At 40.4% G+C, this 5759-nt stretch overlaps 1 pseudogene; it reads left to right on the top strand.

The window, feature by feature from the left end:
- Nucleotides 1–1026: 1026 nt before the first annotated feature.
- LOC137756462 (tigger transposable element-derived protein 1-like) lies at nucleotides 1027–3063 on the top strand (annotated as a pseudogene).
- The last annotated feature ends 2696 nt before the right edge of the window (nucleotides 3064–5759 follow it).

The following is a 5759-nucleotide window of genomic DNA, read 5'->3' as shown; positions in this document are numbered from 1 at the left end:
TTCAATGATTCTCAATTATGGAACAATACTGATGTATAGAATTCAAATGGGTGCCTATTTTTTTTTTTTTTCTGTTTTTTGACCACGCTGTGAGGCACGCAGGATCTTAGTTCCCCAACAGACCAGGGATCGAGCCCATGCCCCCTGCAGTGGAAGTGTGGTGTCTTAACCACTGACCACCAGGGAAGATAACTTTCCCCAAGCTTCCCATGATGGCAAACCAAGCCTTCCAGCCCGAGGGCATTGTCCCTCTGAATCTGGAGGGGTGGAGGGACTCTCAGGTCCTAGAAGAGCCTATTCGCATTTAGTCAAGAAAAAGAATTCCGAGCAGCATTCCCATGACTGAATGTGGTTCATTCACAGAGAGTTGTCTTGATACCAAGAGTATGTCTACTTCTTATCCCCACTGAGGCAAAACCAGGGTGACTCCAATGGACCAAATATTAACCTGTATTGTGATGTGCTCCCATATCTCCCATCTCTCAATTTTGTCATCTATAAAATGAGGATAATACTAATCTCGACCTCACAGGGTTATTGTGGGGATTATGGCATGAAAAGTATTAAGTACAGTACCTGGCACAAAATGAGTACTTATGAGTACAGGCACACCTTGTTTTATTGCACTTCACTTTATTGCGCTTCTCAGACACTTTGTTGTTTTACAAATTGAAGGTTTGTGGCAACCCTGTGTTGAGCAAGTCTATCAGCGCCATCTTTCCAACAGCATTTGCTCACTTCATGTCTCTGTGCCACATTTTGGTAATTCTCACAGTATTTCAAACTTTTTCTTTATTATTATATTTGTTATGGTGATCTGTGATCAGTGATCTCTGATGTTACTACTGTCATTGTTTGGGGGCCATGAACTGTTCCCAAATACGACCATGAGGTTAATCAATAAATATTGTGTGTGTTCTGACTGCTCCCCCAACCGGCTGTTCCCCCATCTCTCTCCCTCTCTACAGGCCTCCCTATTCCCTGAGACACAACTATATTGAAATCAGGTCAATTAATAACCCTACAATGGCATCTAAGTGGTCAGGTAAAAGGAAGAGTTGCACGTCTCTCATATTACATCAAAAGCTAGAAATAATTAAGCTTAGTGAGGAAGGCATGTCGAAAGCCGAGGAAGGCATGTCGAAAGCCGAGGAAGGCATGTCGAAAGCCGAGAAAGGCTGAAAGCTAGGTCTCTTGCACCAAACAGTTAGCCAAGTTGTGAATACAGAAGAAAACTTCTGTATTTTAAGGAAATTAAAAGTGCTACTCCAGTGAATATATGAATGATTAGAAAGCAAAACAGCCTTATTGCTGATGTGGAGAAAGTTTTAGGGGTCTGAATAGAAGATCAAACCAGCCACAACATTCCCTTAGGCCAAAGCCTAATCTAGAGCAAGGCCCTAATTCTCTTCAATTCTATGAAGGCTGAGACAGGTGAGGAAGCTGCAGAAGAAAAGTTTGAAGCTAGCAAAGGTTGGTTCATGAGGTATGAAGAATCCATCCCCATAACATAAAAGTGCAAGGTGAAGCAGCAAGTGCTGATATAGAAGCTGCAGCAAGTTATCCAGAAGATCTAGCTAAGATCATTCATGAAGGCGGCTATACTACACAACAGATTTTCAGTGGAGATGAAACAGCCTTCTGTTGGAAGAAGAGGCCTCTTTCATAGCTAGAGAGGAGAAGTCAATACTTAATTTTAAAGCTTCAAAGGACTGGCTGACTCTCTTGTTCAGGGCTAATGTAGCTGGTGACTTTCAGTTGAAGCCAGGGCTCACTTACCATTCTGAAAATCCTAGGGCCCTTAAGAATTATGCTAAATCTACCCTTCTTGTGCTCTATAAATGGAACAACAAAGCCTGGATGATAACACATCTGTTTACAATATGGCTTACTGAATATTCTAAGCCCCACTGTTGAGACCTTCTGCTCAGAAACAAAGATTCCATTCAAAGTATTACTGCTCATTGACAATGCACTTGGTCACCCAAGAGATCTGATGGAGATGGACAACAAGGTTAATGTTGTTTTCATGTCAGCTAACACAATATCCATTTTGCAGCCCATGGATCAAGAAGTCATTTCAAATTTCAAGTCTTATTATTTAAGGGATATATTTCATAAGGCTATAGCTGCCATAAATAGTGATTCCTCTGATAGATCTGGGCAAAGTACAGTTGACCCTTGAGCAACACAGGTTTGAACTGTGCTGGGCCACTTATACACAGATCTTTTTTTCAATAGTAAATACTGCAGTACTACACGCACAATCTGTGGTTGGTTGAACCCACCAATATGGAACTGTGAATACAGAGGAACCGCGTATAAGGGGAAGACAGACTATAAATTATACGTGGGTTTTGGACTGCACAGAGGGTTGGCACCCCTAACCCCCGTGTTGTTCAAGGGTCAACTATAAATTGAAAACCTTCTGGAAAGGATTCACCATTCTTGATGCCATTAAGAACATTTGTGATTCATGGGAAGGGGTCAAAATATCAACAATCACAGGAGCTTGGAAGAAGTTGATTCCAACCCTCATGGATGACTTTGAGAGGTTCAAGACTTCAGTGGAGGAAGTAACTGCAGATGTGATAGAAAGAGCAAGAGAACTAGAATCAGAAGTGGAGCCTGAAGATGTAATCAGAATTGTTGCAATCTCATGATAAAACTTTAAGGGATGAGGAGTTGCTTCTTATGGATGAGCAAAAAAAGCGGTTTCTTGAGATGGAATCGACTCCTGGTGAAGATGCTGAGAAGACTGCTGAAATGGCAACAAAGGATTTAGAATATGACATCAACTTAGTTGATAAAGCAGCAGCAGGGTTTGATAGGATCGACTCCAAATTTAAAAGAAGTTCTACTGTGCGTAAAATGCTATCAAACAGCTTTGCATGCTACAGAGAAATCATTTGTGAAAGGAAAAGTCAATCAATGTGGCAAATTTCATTGTTGTCTAATTTTAAGAAAGTGCTGCTTCCACCCCAGCCTTTAGCAACCACCACCCTGATCAGTCAGCAGCCATCAACATCGAGGCAAAACCTTCCATCAGCAAAAAGATCATGATTTGCTGAAGGCTCAGATGATGGTTTGCACTTTTTAGCAATAAAGTATTTTTTAATTAAGGTATGTACATTGTTTTTTTAGACATAATGCGACTGCACACTTAATAAACTACAGTATAGTATAAAAATAATTTTTATAGGTACCAGAAATCCAAAACATTCACGTGACTCACTTTATTGCAACATTTGCTTTACTGTGGTGGTCTGCAGTCGAACCCCAATAGCTCCGAGGTGTGCCTGTACTGCATTTGAAATGAGTGTCTAGTTACTCTTCAGTGTCTTGTCTCTCTCACTAGGCTGCGAGTGTGTCAAGTTCAGGGATCAGGGATTTCATGGGTGCTGAGTTCTGCCTACTCAACAAGCCTTAGTGATGAGATAAGTGCTCAGGACAGGTGGCTATTTATAACCTATTGAAAGCATAAATTAAAACACTCACCGGCACAAGTGAAAATGCAAATTTATGGAGTCACAAAAAAGTGGAGTAGAAATTTCTTGGAGAAGTTTCTGAAGAACAGAGGAAAATAACCTTCCAATGGAAAAACCCCAAGCATCTTGTACAGGGGAATTAGGACAGCCCCAAAGGGGCTCTTGAATTTACTGAAACTACAGACTTATATGAATAAAGTTTAACACCCTCTTCCTGCTTCAGTGAAGAAGATGTGTAAACTGCCAATGTGCTGGGCTTTTACTTATGTAATGGGTGCTGTTGTGACGCTCAAATATGCATCTGACATACTTTGCAATAATCAAAGCAGGGATGAAGAGTACTGTCTAGAACAAGAGTATAATTATACCTCTTCACAGACTTTGATAACAGGTAGGGAAGGTAATATATTTAGATTTGCATTATGCAGCCTCCATGTAAAACACATTTCTAAGAATCCTAGAACTCTCTCAAGCACTTGTCTACAAACTAGCAATCAAATGTTTATTCTTTAGTATCTGTTTGTTCTCTTCTTTTTTCCCTTCTCAGCTCCAATAATTCACCCAACAGCACACAGCTCCGACCGTTGGGCTGAGAAAGGCTTCTCTAAGAGATCTATTTTGGAATGATCAATTGAGGAAAAGAAACCCACAAAAACCAGATTGCACTCGGGGGCAATCTTAAGAAAGGGAGGAGAGAGTGAGCATGTTCCCTCTCCTGATAAGGTTGAAAATATTTTATCTATTTTATTTAACATGTAGGCAGCACTTACCAAGAGCCAGGCACTGTTCAAAGTACTTATAAAAAGATGAACTCATTTGCTAGAATAAACATTGAATATTCAAGACTTCTGCTTTTGCTAACAGTTTTATGTTTTGGTGGGAAAGACTGTATTTAAGTTATAGCTATGTTCTAGTGAGATGAATTCTCCTGAATTATCAGATGCTACTTCAAGCTGGTGGTGAGAGAGGAGGCAGCAACCAGAGATTGGAAAGTATGCAGTTGTACTAAGGAACTCTGACTGCATCCCCCAGGTGATGGGGAATTTCCATTATTGGAGAAACAGATCCTGTTTGTGCAGGGGGTGTATGGGTTATGACTGGGCCAGGATTTCAGGATTAAGATGTTTTATTCTTTGATGAAATAGAACAAAGTTGCCACCTGGCTGTGTCTACACATTGAAAAGGGAAAAGAGAACTGAGAGAATTGCCCAGTGTTGGACACATTTTAAGTTGTCCATAGATGCAGTTCAATGAATAGGAGGATTAAAGCTTAGCTCAATTGTGCCTCAATTCCCTTGATAATTCATGAATAAATGGATGAGGTTTTTTTTTTTGAATTTTATAGTCTATCTCTCTTTTTTTTTTTTACCTTATGTTCATGTATTCATTTTACTGATGGAAAATTCGAACCATATGGATAGTATTAATAATAACAACTACTATTTCTTAAAGACCTACTTTGAGCCAGAAGAATGCGACGTGCTTCACATATATCTTCTTTAATTCTTACAGCTTGGTAGGTGTTATTGTCATCTTCCAGGTGAGGAAATTGAGGTTCAGAGAGGTTATGTATCTTTCCAAGGTCATTCAGCTAGCAACTAGTCGAGCTGGGACTCTTACACTACTCTCCCTCTGACCTTGACTTGGACCACACCAGCCTGCTTGCTGTTCCCTGGCTACACGTGCTCCTTTTGATTCCCAAAACTTTTTGTTCTCTGTTCCTCCTGTTTGGAAAGTCTTTCTGAATTTCTGTTCTCACTCTTCAGGGCCTAGCTCAAATGTCACTTTCTCTGAGATTTTCTCTCCCCAAGAACCGGCAGTTAGTCCTCAGCACTAATACTGACTTATATTGATACTCAATACTAATAGTACTTTAGTACTTAATATTAGGACTAATTAGTATCTTACTTTACTAATTAGTACTAATTCGTGTTTTATATTAGTGCTCAGTACTCAGTATATTCGTACTCAGTACTTGTATTAGTATTCAGTACTTATATGGACTTTGAAAATGAACTAGTAAGTGGGCAGTAGGCTAGGAAGGCCTAAGACAAGGTGCCTCTGTGTAGTCTTTGGATCACTTGCATCAGAGCCACTTGCATTGCTGGTGTTGAGTGTGTGCGTATTGAGGGGGACAGGGAAGGGAGTTGTTAGAAGGCCCTTTCCTGGGCCCCATTCCAGACATCGAGAAACAAAGTCTCTGGTCCTAAGTCCCTGGCATTTACAAGCACCCCAGGTCATTCCTAAAGATGAAGGTTTGAAAGACTTTGT

This window comes from Eschrichtius robustus, chromosome X, assembly GCF_028021215.1.
Source record: "Eschrichtius robustus isolate mEscRob2 chromosome X, mEscRob2.pri, whole genome shotgun sequence".
NCBI lineage: Eukaryota > Metazoa > Chordata > Mammalia > Artiodactyla > Eschrichtiidae > Eschrichtius > Eschrichtius robustus.
Note: the sequence above shows the minus strand (reverse complement) of the source record. Positions and strands in the feature narration are given on the sequence as shown.